The sequence below is a fragment of the Culex pipiens genome, chromosome 3 (assembly GCF_016801865.2).
Source record: "Culex pipiens pallens isolate TS chromosome 3, TS_CPP_V2, whole genome shotgun sequence".
Lineage (NCBI taxonomy): Eukaryota > Metazoa > Arthropoda > Insecta > Diptera > Culicidae > Culex > Culex pipiens.
The window spans coordinates 148590853-148603784 of NC_068939.1; the positions used below are offsets into that span (position 1 = coordinate 148590853).

The window sequence follows — 12932 nt, forward strand, 5'->3', positions numbered from 1 at the left end:
TTACCTAAAAATGGCTATAACTTGAAAACTTTTTTTTTAAATTGTATTGATTCAAAAAATCATAACTCGGTCAAAGATTTTTTGCCCATTTGGAAATTTCTGAAAAGTTGGCATTGATGTCCTCTAAAACATATCAGAAAAAAAATAATGTTTTTTGCAAATCATGTTTTTTCAGTGTCGTCCATATTCATACCTACAACTTTGCCGAAGACACCAAATCGATCAAAATATTTTTTCAAAAAATACAGATTTTTCAATTTTTACATGTCATTTTTGCATGGACAGCTGCCAAATTTCTATGGAAAATTATATGAACGAACTAATGATGCAAAATGGCTACTTTTGGCATATCGAAGGCACCGGAAAAGTTTCAGCCGGATTAAAAAATACAAAAATTAAAATTAAAGAAAAAAGACCGATTCCGTAGAGAACTGCTCTACTATAAAAGCCGTTGGTGGTACAAGACTTGAAATTTAAATTTTGAGTTTATATTTTTTACATGCATTCCTCAATATCTGTCAGAATCTAGGGACTTGGGCGCCAATTTGAATATAATTTATTTTCTTAATAATCTAACTTTCAATTATTATTATATTTCTTTATAGCATCTTTGTTGAAAATATATGACAAACTTGTATATTTTGAGAAAAGTCCTATGAATGTTAAACAAAACAATTTTGTATATAATGTTTTTGATTGATTACGAATTCAATCCCCTGTGAGGAAATCAACAACGGATAAAGAAAATGTTGGCAAAGAATCATTTTATTCTTAGCCTGTCATGTGTGTACTGTTCACGGAAAAGTTCAAACGTTTTAATTTCTGCAACGCTCCATGATCCGAACAGTAATTTCCCGTAAAGTCACTTCCAGTAAACTCAACTGGTGGTAAACTTTCACGTAAAGCTCGTGTGGGCGGAACGAGATACCAACACTGGAGAATGCTTCATTTTCTGGCAAATTTCACGCACCGTGTGCCCGTCTGCGTGGAATGAAATGTTATTACTTTCGTCGTTCTTCCTTCTACGGTCAAATTCTTCTGGGGGGAGGTGTTCAAGCTGCAGGTTTTTCTTTTGGTAAGAAAAATATAAGTAAGATGGGAGAAGTTTTCCGATGGGTGATAAAGTTCACAGAAAGTGAACAACCTGGGGATCGTTTTGGACAGTCAAATCGTCAAGGTCCGCGCTCCTTGATGGCTATTGACATAATTTCTAATTGAACGCAAGGTAAAAAGTAATCGCCAGAATTGACAATTCCCCCCGCAAAGCATTTGGACGGGCTTCATTCATCGAACGGAAGATGGTCATTTTCCTCGAAAAAAAGGGGGAAAAGAGTCATCGCGAAAGGATGTCATTAATTTATGGTGCGTGACACCTGGACATTTTTTATGGTCCACTTGGTTAAGTCTTCTTTAGGGAGGCGCGTTCCATTTTGGGGTGTTTTTTTATCGCTGGAAGAATTGTTAGTCCATTTTTCATTAACAAATCGCTTGCAAACTATTATTTGGATGAAGGATCGATGGTTTCAATCGAAATTAGTGAGACTCGTAGTATTTCACCATTCTTGAAACTCTACTGAGCAAATTGTATGAGGTTTTTCTCATTAACAGTGCACTACACGGAGAAAAAAGAGTTCCTAAAATCGTGAACAAGCGTTCATGAAAATGGGAACCACGAACAAAGTGTTCAGATTTCATGGTACGTTTTTCAAAATCGTACCATGGGATTTGAACACTTTGTTCGAGGTTCCCATTTTCATGAACGCTTGTTCACGATTTTGGGAACTCTTTTTTCTCCGTGTAGTGGGGTAATTCTCTACCAACTCACACGAAATCGGGAAAAGTTACCCCGACCCCTCTTCGATTTGCGTGAAACTTTTGTCCCTGATCACGAATCCGAGGTCCGTTTTTTGATATCTCGTGACGGAACGGCGGTACGACCCCTTCAATTTTTGAACATGCGAAAAAGAGGTGTTTTTCAATAATTTGCAGCCTGAAACGGTGATGAGATAGACATTTGGTGTCAAAGGGACTTTTATGTAAAATTAGACGCCCGATGTAATGGTGTACTCAGAATTCCGAAAAAACGTATTTTTCATCGAAAAAAACACTAAAAAAGTTTTAAAATTTTTCCCATTTTCCGTTACTCGACTGTAAATTTTTTTGGAACATGTCATTTTAAGGGAAATTTAATGTACTTTTCGAATCTACATTGACCCAGAAGGGTCATTTTTTCATTTAGAACAAATTTTTTCATTTTAAAATTTCGTGTTTTTTCTAACTTTGCAGGGTAATTTTTTAGAGTGTAATAATGTTCTACAAAGTTGTAGAGCAGACAATTACAAAAATTTTGATATGTAAACATAAGGGGTTTGTTCATAAACATCACGAGTTATCGCGATTTTACGAAAAAAAGTTTTGAAAAAGTTACTTTTTGCGTTTCTCTTTGTATTCTATATATCTATATATCAATTTTTTTGTAATTGTCTGCTCTACAACTTTGTAGAACATTATTACACTCTAAAAAATTACCCTGCAAAGTTAGAAAAAACACGAAATTTTAAAATGAAAAATTTTGTTCTGAATGAAAAAATTACCCTTCTGGGTCAATATAGATTCAAAAAGTACATTAAATTTCCCTTAAAATGACATGTTCCAAAAAAAAAATTTTAAGTCGAGTAACGGAAAATGGGAGAAATTTTAAAACTTTTTTAGTGTTTTTTTCGATATAAAATACGTTTTTTCAAAATTCTGTGTACGCCATCAAATCGGGCGTCTAATTTTACATAAAAGTTCCTTTGACACCAAATTTCTCTCTCATAACCGTGTCAGGCTGCAAATTATTGAAAAACACCTCTTTTTTCGCATGTTCAAAAATTGAAGGGGTCGTACCGCCCCTCCGTCACGAGATATCAATAAACGGACCTCGGATTCGTGATCAGGGACAAAAGTTACCCCTTAGGACAAAGTTTCACGCAAATCAAAGAGGGGTCGGGGCAACTGCTGTGTGAGTTGGTGGAGAATTACCCACATATTTTTCTTTAAATCTGGGAATGTGGACAGATTCTGTGTCAGAGAAATAATAACATCCATTCATTAAATTTTCAACCTAAAATATTAAACTTCTTTTTACTGTGTAGATTGGGTAGAGTAAGTGTTTTGTATATACTTAAAGAGTCCTTTATCAGAAATTCGAGAAGATTCTTTTCAGTAAATCTTCAAGCAACAAAGTATAATCAAAACATGAATTCAACAAGAAAATGGCCAAAAAACGGGAAACAGACATGAATTATGACATTTGGGAGCGTTCATTTATTACGTAACGCAAAAAATCGGATTTTTAGACTCCCTCCCTCCCCCCCTCGTAACAAAATTTCCATAAAATTTTAAAAAAAAATTGTATGGAGCGTAACACGGCATCCGACCCCCCCTCCCCCCCTACTGCGTTACGTAATAAAAGAACGCTCCCTTTCTCATCCTGGACGACCATAAATAACGTTGGCGTATCATGAGTTCGCACTGGTGGTGGGTGGCAGCCTCGCAATCATATTACAGCGGCGACGATGCTGAAAGGTAACATAAGTACAACGAGAGAGCGTCCCAATTTCTCTGCCCAGCAAAAGCGGAGCAGATACTTGTCCAGCCGGCAGCGTGCGGACAAGTTTGCATTCGCCCGGGGGATTCCGGGTCACTCAAGACGTTGAGCTTTTCCTCTGAAGGGGATTATCTTGAGCGTGAGTGTGTGTTTTTGTGGGGGCATCCTGGACAGGGACAAGTACTTTAAAGTTTTCCGAGTGGTTGACGGTGAAGTTTGCTGGAAAGTCTTGGAACGTGGATGTCATGCAGAAAAGTAACAAATTGCATGACAAATTTCGGTGTCCAGTGTCTTCTGGTGACCTAGTTTCCTCGCAACGTTTCCAAGAGGGTGCTGCGGGATCTAATTAATTAATATCAATTGCGGATCAGCACCCAACCCCGGTGTGCAGTTCATCAATTTTCTGATCCAGTTACGCTGGAGGACAGCTAATATTGCTCCTTAGTATCATAGCATCATTTATCATCTTACCATCCCACCAGCCCAGCTTGACTGGATGGATGAGGGTGAATTTCCTATGAGTGCGAACGGACATTGATGCCGGGGTTTCATCAGTTGTATTTGCTTTATTTTATGGTGGGAGTTATTGCGAGAGGAATCAGTCGATGTTGAATACTTGGAAAGGAATAAAAAGGAATTAAAAGGTTACATTTTATTGGGAATCGATCCAGTTGATTAAAATCCCTTCCTGAAAATAATAAATCCGAGCTATTTGTACCAACATGTTGTATGAATTAATCAGAATCAAGGTATAAAAAAATCCAATTTCTATGAACAACTCTTGCGTAACCAGACCAATTCGAGATAGAGCAGGTGTGGATGGCAACGTTCATCATCTCCACTGATTGGGGTTGCTGCAATACTAGCACCAGAAAGGACACATGATAGAGGGATGACAAAGTGACAATTTGATCCGGTGTCCGGACTGTTGTCGTTTCCACATCGGTACCTTTTCTAACCGGTCATCATGCGGTACTAATGTTTGCCCATAATGTTGAGCTTAATCCGTATGGACATCGTTACACAGTTTTTCCCCTTGAAATCGAAGAAGAGCTATGTCATAATGGTCACATTAAGATTGCATATCCGACCACAGGTGTGTAGTTCCAAGAAATAACCCCAAAGATTGTTTCTTCCTTCAGCTTATCAGGAACGGTCCATCCAGTTGCGAACACAAAGTCTGCTCGTTATGCCCTTCTTTCGAGCTCTATTACCCCTATACAAGAACCTGTTGAATAATGGAACGAACCCTTCGACCACACACAATCAGACATGCATTGGCACGCTCTGCACTGGCACTTCAGATTAGCACTTACCTCAAGTTGTACGCACACTGCGCATTGCACAGTGTTAGTGCTATTTTTTAGCACTCCCAGATAGCACGCCCCAAAAAACCACTAGACTTGGTGGTTAATTTGTTACTTTGCAATATACTGGGATACTGTTTGCGTCCCCAAAAGCCACATGCCTTGATCCATTCCCAAGTACTCAGAATGTAACAAATTTTCAAGTCCCCTTGCCATTTTGGAAAACTTTTCCTTTTTTTTCAGAAGATGATCTAAAAGAAAAAAACTGTGATTTTATTACACCAAAATGAAAAAAAAAGTTTACCTTGCAGAGAATAGAACCATGGACCTTTCACTTCTAAGTCCTGAACGCAAGCACTGCACTAAACTTTCAGATAAAAATTGATGAAATTCTTTACATGAGGTTCCTCTGGTCGACGTCACTCAATTCAAGATAAACAATGAAAAAAGCGTCTTAGTTACCAGTTTCGATAGAGTGCAAGGGCGAGTGCTATGATTGATAGCACAGTGCTATTCGCTAAAATAGCACGCGTGCTAGCCGCGCGCGGTGCCAATGCATGTCTGCACACAATACCTCCACCTCAGGCCAGCAAGTTTGCCAATAACTCCGGTCCATTTGTGAAGCCGCGGCCGCCGTAGGCCGAGAGCAAGAAAACCCTTCCGGCAGTTTGACCCAAATTGATTGTACGTGACAAAGTTGAGGCGTCCAACATCCGGAATCTTTTCGGACGGAGACACACACCATACTTGTTGCGCCACATCAATGGTTTGAAAATTTGACTCGGTTTGCTGATGGCATCGAGGCGATAAAGCTAGCGGGTTTAATCCCGTTTCCGCTCGGGTGACAGATTGGTTCGGAAGAGATTAATTGGCAGTTTGGTGGAAGTTTGCTCCACGAGTCGTCGTCGTCGGCGTCGTGTTTGGGGATTAAAGTGACACGTTTCTTGGTTCAGCTTCAGTTTTTCGTGGAAGCGGCTCAGCTTTGATTTCATCGGAGATTTACTTGATATTAAAGCTACGGAAAATAGGAACAGAATGTTGTGAAGATGTTGAAAAAGATCATACACTAAATTTTATAATTAACCCTAACCCAAACTTTCGATCTAAAAATTCGCCAAAAAATCATTTTTCAACCAATTTACGATCTTTAAAAAGCATTGGCAAGAAGAACTCTTTAATTTTAAGAAAATTGACTGTTTGGAAGTTAGAATTGTTTTATGTGACTTTGAAAGTGTTAATTTTTTCATGAGGTCAACTTTAGCTGTGTTTCTTACTAACAATGTACCAGACTATGCCTTTACGCATTTTTTTAAGTAGTAGAAAATGTGAAAAACATGCAAAAAATTGAAAAAGTGAATGTATAAACATGAAAAAACTATATAGGCAAAAGATAATGATAGCAAGTGGTAGAGCAAATTAAAATACTAAAAATGAAACGACAAAAATATAAAACAAGAGAAGTATTGTTTTTCGTAGAAGGAAGTTTTTTTTATTTCTTTCAATTTCTTTCAACCGGTGGAAATTTGCTATAAACTTTCTTATAAGGGGAAATTCTCCGCCAACTCACACAGCAGTTGCCCGACCCTACTAACCCTACTAACTTTGTCCTATGGGGTAGCTTTTGTCCCTGATTACGAATCCGAGGTCCGTTTTTGATATATTGAATGTTTGGCCCTTTTGAAATGTTAGTCTTGGTTTAAAAAAAATTAAAATATTTTTTTCGAAAAGATCGGAAAATTTCACGAATGTTTCATATTTTAACATTAAAAATCGGACCATTAGTTGCAGAGATATCGACATTAGAAAATGGTGGGTTGTTTGGGTGAGACTTAAAAATCTTCAATTTTTCTGTTTTTAAACCTCTGCATGGCAATATCTCAGCAACTAAGGGTCGTATCAACAAAGTTCAAAAAAGCAAAATATAGAGAATTTTCTCAGTTTTTCAAAAATATATTTTTCCAAAGTGGGCAAACATGTGCACTAATTTAAAAAAAAATAAAAACTGCGATTATTTTCAAAAAAGTCACCTAAAAATGGATTTAACTTGAAAACGGTGCACTTTATCAAAATTTCACTGAAGTACTTTTTGATTTCAAATTTGATTTGACATAAAAAAATTAAGTTAAAAAAATTTTGCGACCAATTTTTCGATTTTTTGAAAAAAATCAGTATTGATTCAAAAATTCATAACTCGCTCAAAGATTTTTGGCACAACCTGGAAATTTCTGAAAAGTTGGCATTTGATGTCCTCTAAAACATATAAAAAAAATATAAAAATAGTGTTTTTTTTGCAAATCAAGTTTTAGTGACAAAATCCATATCCATACCTACAACTTTGACGAAGACACCAAATCGATCAAAAAATTCCTTCAAAAGATACAGATTTTTGAATTTTCATACATCATTTTTGTATGGACTGCTGCCAAATTTGTATGGAAAATTATATGGACAAACTAATGATGCAAAATGGCTTCTTTGGACATACCGAAGGCACCAAAAAAGTTTCAGCCGGATTAAAAAATATAAAAATTAAAATTCAAAAAAAAAATCGATTTCGTAGAGAACTGCTCACATGTGAAAATAGAGGTGTTTTCAATAATTTGCAGCCTGAACCGGTGATGAGATAGACATGTGGGACTTTTATGTAAAATTGTACGCCCAATTTGATGGCGTACTCAAAATTCCTAAAAAATGTATTTTTCGTCGAAAAAAAAACACTTTAAAAGTTTTAAAACTCTGCCATTTTCCGTTACGCGACTGTAAAAAATTTTGGAACGTGTCATTTTAAGGGAAATTTATTGTACTTTTCAAATCTACATTGACCCGGAAGGGTCATTTTTTCATTAAGAACAAAATTTTCAATTCAATTCAATTAGTTTTTATTAGAATTTAACAGTTCTGCTCCAGGATGTTACATTTGCAATTCAGAGATTTGGAGAACCTTTCAACTGAAATCAATTCATAAGCCTTTACAGGGAGGGTACATGTTCCTAAGTTTAGATTTTGCTAGCTGCGTGCTCTTTTAGGAAAAATAAATTTTGAGAAAAAAACATATTTTTTCATTTTTAAATTTCGTGTTTTTTCTAACTTTGCAGAGTTAATTTTTAGAGTGTAACAATGTTCTACAAAGTTGTAGAGCAGACAATTACAAAAAAAATGATATATATGAACATAACCCAGTCAAATCAATCCGAATTCTGAAACGGAATCTAATTAGAATCGTATACAAATTCCGTTTCAAACGCAACAACCGGTTCCGTGTTCGAACACAAATCGAAAAGAGGTTGGGGCGACTACTCCCAAGTAACCATCTAGCACTAAAAAAAATCATAAATGAGCTGCTAAACAGCATTCACCAGCTAATCAGTCACAAAACAGCTACGGTGATTGCAAATTAGCTGTAAAACAACTGCTCTAATAATAGCTGGAATAGAGCTGATTTGATGCTGCTACTAGCAACACTGCAACCAAATATTTCATCAAACTGGCAACACTACATTGTGCCGTGTAAGAGCGAAAGAGAGAGATTACCAACAAGCAGATTCAAAAATATTCTTTGCTCTCTCATCCATTAAACCAAAACAAACCGAGCGGGGAGAAAATTCAGTCAGCTTAGAAGATTTAGTTTACGCAGCTGTTGAAGACGTTTTATTATGTTGGTAAGTTTAATTTCATTATTTTAGTTACTTGATGATAAAAAAACTTCTACGACCTTTGCAGTAACCTCCACCAGCTGACATGAAATTACGGTTACGGAGGAAAAATGGCAAATTTATGCGGAGATTTCATTGCGTGAAAGCAACAACCGGCTTCGAACGCCCAACATTTCCCGAGGAACTTCCAACACACGACTGATCGGTGCGGTGAATAATATGAAATTAAACGGTTTAGTATGTTAAAAGAGCCTGTAGAATGATTGCTTTCAAATCATAATAAATTCAACATGAATCCGCAAAAAAGTTGTTTTGAAAAATATAGAGAAAGTTCCTAGTGGCATGGTCGATTGGAATATGCTCCTTTTACATAGGATTTGTGCATTTAACATAACAACAAAACTGCAGCATGCTTATGTAGCTCTGAAAACAGACCTGGACTTCCATACCTCATTTGGCCGTGAGGACAAGGTCTCAGGATTCATCGAACATCATCAACATCCAGCATCACATCGGCACCACCGCGAGTTCAAGCAAATAATTCAACTTCCCCTCTCAGTCAGCTGAGTCGGCAAAGTAGCAAACAACCCAAAAATAGAATTGAGAGAAGCAGGGGAGAAAGATGGAAAGAGACCACAACATTTTTGCCTCTCAATTTTTTTGACATTTTGCAGGGGTGGAACAACAACAGTAGGGGCCCAGCTGTAAAACAGAAATATAAAGTCCAAAACCAGCTGCAAATCTGCTGTAAAAGCGCTTTTGGTGCAGATTTCAAAACATTTTAGCTTTTATCCGCAGCTTTAAATGCGCTGTTAGTGCTGAACAGTGACTTTATTTAGTGCTGATTGGTTACTTGGGCTGTCTCTTGTTGTTGATTTTATTAGGGGGAGCTTCAACCCTATGGGTCATTCGCTCCCGTTAGTAAAAACTGCTGCCTGAAATTTTTAAATTGTTATACCTTGTTATTATAATATTCTCTATGGATTTTTACTACATTTGAGCGTTCAATTAAAAAGGCTAAAATGCATTTTGTGGAGATATCTAGTGTATTTTAGTGTAAAACATTCACATGTTTAAAAAAAAATTAAAACTAGAGCATTTAAAATACAAATAAAGTGAGATTTTTATTTTTATTTTTTGATAATTAAAACATAAAATCACGCCGTATGATTCTGGTATTGCAGATGATGATAATTTAAGCAGTTTGAATTACATACGAGAGTTTGAAAACTTTCATTATTTGACAATAAAAAATAAAGCAAACAATGAACCGAATTAGTATGATCCATTTACATGGTTTTGCTTAATTTTTGGAATTTTTATTGTTTAAAGTTGTATAAATCTTATTTTTGAATTAAAAAAGAATTTTTTTTGGGTAATTTTGATTTAGGTTTAATATGTTTGGTTTAAGTGAAATTCAATCTTGGATAAAATTTAATAAATCGTGAGAGAAATCTCCATGAAAAAATGCATTATAAACTTAAAATAAAACGTAGTTGAAAAAAACAATTTAATTATTCTTTTTCCTGAGAAAGATATTAATGATAATTGATTGGAAAACAAATAAAACATTAAAGGTTACTTCTTTTTTACCTATGGCTATTACAGTTTAATCCCACTCAAATGTACTCCCCACAAAGGTATTTTTTGCACATAAAACTCAAACCAAAGCTTTTCTCCCTACCCCCGGAGAACTCAATGTTATAGGTCATGAAACTAAGTGGCTCCGCTAAATGAGTGTATACCGTTTGGATTTAGCGGAGGCCAAACATTTGATGAGTGCAAAAAGTGAGGAAAATTTTCCGAAGCAAGCAAATTTTACATAAGCCGGAAAAGTTTTATAGGAGGGCAGGAACAAAAAAAAAACGAGAACTTTTACAATCTCATGACCATTTGGATGATGGTTATTGTCGTCCATTTTTTGTTTCTTTTTTTTTTGCTCCAATGCCCGGGAATCGGTATAAATAAGTGAGCGTTTTGGCGAATAATGTTCGACCGAGCCATCTTCACCTAGAGTGGAGCAAGGTTAAGCAGTCGGTAAAGTTCCTGTGCTTGTTTACGGCAAATTGAATTAAAGTTGATTGGAATAATCATGCTGCTGTGGAAACTTTGAGGGCAGGCAAATTCGGTGATGGTGTTCGATTTTTCCTTCATTAATATTTGTTTTAAATTTGAATTCCATTCAGAGTCTAGAGACTTAATTTTTTGTAGATGCTGATTAAAGCCATTTGCTAGAAAATGTTATGATTATTTGAAGAATTGCCAAAGTAAATAGTATTTAATGGCAAGTTTTGTTAAAAAATAACCACGACATAAGCGAATCAGTCGTCTCCTTGACCCAAATCATGGACCACCATAATTTCTTGAAATTAGTATCATAAAACGAGAGTTGTAAAATCCTTACTAATACCACCTCGAAAGTACCATACACCAATGTGTAAGTCGATCAAACTTTATTGACACATTATTGGCCCGCGTCGTCGACACTGAATGGCACTTTCCAATTCCAATTTTCCCGCACTTTCCACCAAAGTGGCAAACAGTGGCGCAATGCACGCGATATTTACCGAGTCACTTCGAGAACCTTCAATCATCGTCGTTTAAACTGATGTCACCTCCAGCCAAACAGTCAGTTGGCGGTTGGGGCTGGAAAAATCCTTGGCACTGGTGTCAGGACATTCCAGCAGTGTTTCGACCATGGTCATTCAGAACAGGGACATTGTCGTTCTATCTGTTCTTAATGATGTTGTAAATGATGAGCTCAATCGTTCGACCTTGGTGATGTTTAACTTCCATGATTTAAAATTGTAGAATAGAGGTGACAAAATCATGCTTCATTTTCTTAAATTTTAAATTACTTCTAGTGCGAGAGGTGAAGAAGAAGTTTTGCTTCATCTGCTGCTACTCCTATTAGAAGGCGTTGGTCATTTAATATCCCACAATTCGCTCACTGTCCATAAATTACCACCCCGATCTTTCTTCTGCCCCCTTCTTGGTTCCACACTTTCAAGAAGAAGCTTTCTCAATGAGCTAAATGCTTCCGTGCCGGGAAAGTGTTGAACCGCCCCCGTGCGTCGGAATGGGCAAAGTGGCCTTCGCATGATGATCCGAGTAAAAGTGTTTGGCGTGTGGCATGATGCCTCCTTTTGTGGGGGAGGGGAAACTATCGGGAAATGTGGACGGTAATTGCATGGTAAATATATTCTCCACTCCACTTTGAACCGGTTAGAGACTGCTCTTCAGTCTCTTTTTGAATGGATGATTTTAAATGGAATAGAGCAATTAAAATAATTTAGTAGTATAGAAGCAAAATATTACCTTGAAAATTAATCGCCTGTTTAGTAAAAATATCGCATTGTTTCGTTACAGATTCAGTTAATTTGGAGCATGCTCTCATCCATCAAATGTAATATTGGAACAGTTGTTTCAGACATGAAATCTACGTAAGGTAAGAAGTTTATTTATAAATAAAAAAAATTACAGTTAAAATTCAAAACAACATCTTATGCTATCCCGAAATAACTCTTTTAATTTAATTACCCCAATGATGATTTGTATTACTTTACGGAAAATTTGACTAGCACAACTGCTTTTTTCAAATTGAATAGTTCTATTTTCTCTAATCTAATCTAATCTAATCAGACCCTAACGCAGCCAATCTTTCGAAGGGATCCTGGAGAGTGCCTTAGGTTAGATGACGCCTAGCACTCTTCTTGTCATTTATTAACATTTGTAGTGCGCCATTGCATTAGAATGCATAGAAACATCACAAGCGTTAAAGCGGCCAGGCCTACTGCGTAAAGCCGTATCGCAGAGATGCCTCGTAATTGGGTTGAGTTTGAGCACTGAGTGTTCGAACAACAACACAATTCTGAATCGACAGAGGAGGAAGAAGCGTGGGGACACACCACCATACGCTCCGAGATTTTGGTTGTATTCGTTGGGAGCACCATGCTAAGAAGGTTTGGTACTCCTTGACCCTCTGGGATGGGACATTGTATTTCCACGAATGCCCTGGACACTATTTGCCGTGGTTATAGCGCCACAACTCGCTCTCTGTAACAGTATTCCTCATTCCAGTCCAGGCTCACTAAGTCGTCATGGCCTAGTGGTTAGCATTTTTGCTTATCAATCCAAAGGACGGGGGATCCAACCCCGCCTTGAGTGACTTTGATATTTCGTTCATATTCATAATTTCAAATTTCTTTGTTCTTTCTCGTTGGGAGCAGATGGGAATTGAACCCAGAACCATTCGCTTACAAAGCGAACACCGTAACCAGTCAGCCACGGCCGCTCCCAAATTGAATAGTTCTATTTTCTCTACCGAAAAATTCTTTAGAAATGATTATTGTTGATTGTTGTTTTTTATGATCATCAAAT

At 36.8% G+C, this 12932-nt stretch overlaps 1 protein-coding gene across 7 annotated transcripts in view; it reads left to right on the plus strand.

Moving 5' to 3' along the window:
* LOC120432191 (soluble guanylate cyclase 88E-like) overlaps positions 1-12932 on the plus strand; it is a 103272-nt gene that overhangs the window by 22398 nt on the left and 67942 nt on the right. For all 7 annotated transcript variants that reach the window (XM_052709744.1, XM_052709745.1, XM_052709747.1 and 4 more), the window contains one exon: positions 11922-12000. The gene's annotated coding sequence lies outside the window, so the exon portion shown is untranslated. The remainder of the gene's footprint in view (positions 1-11921; positions 12001-12932) is intronic.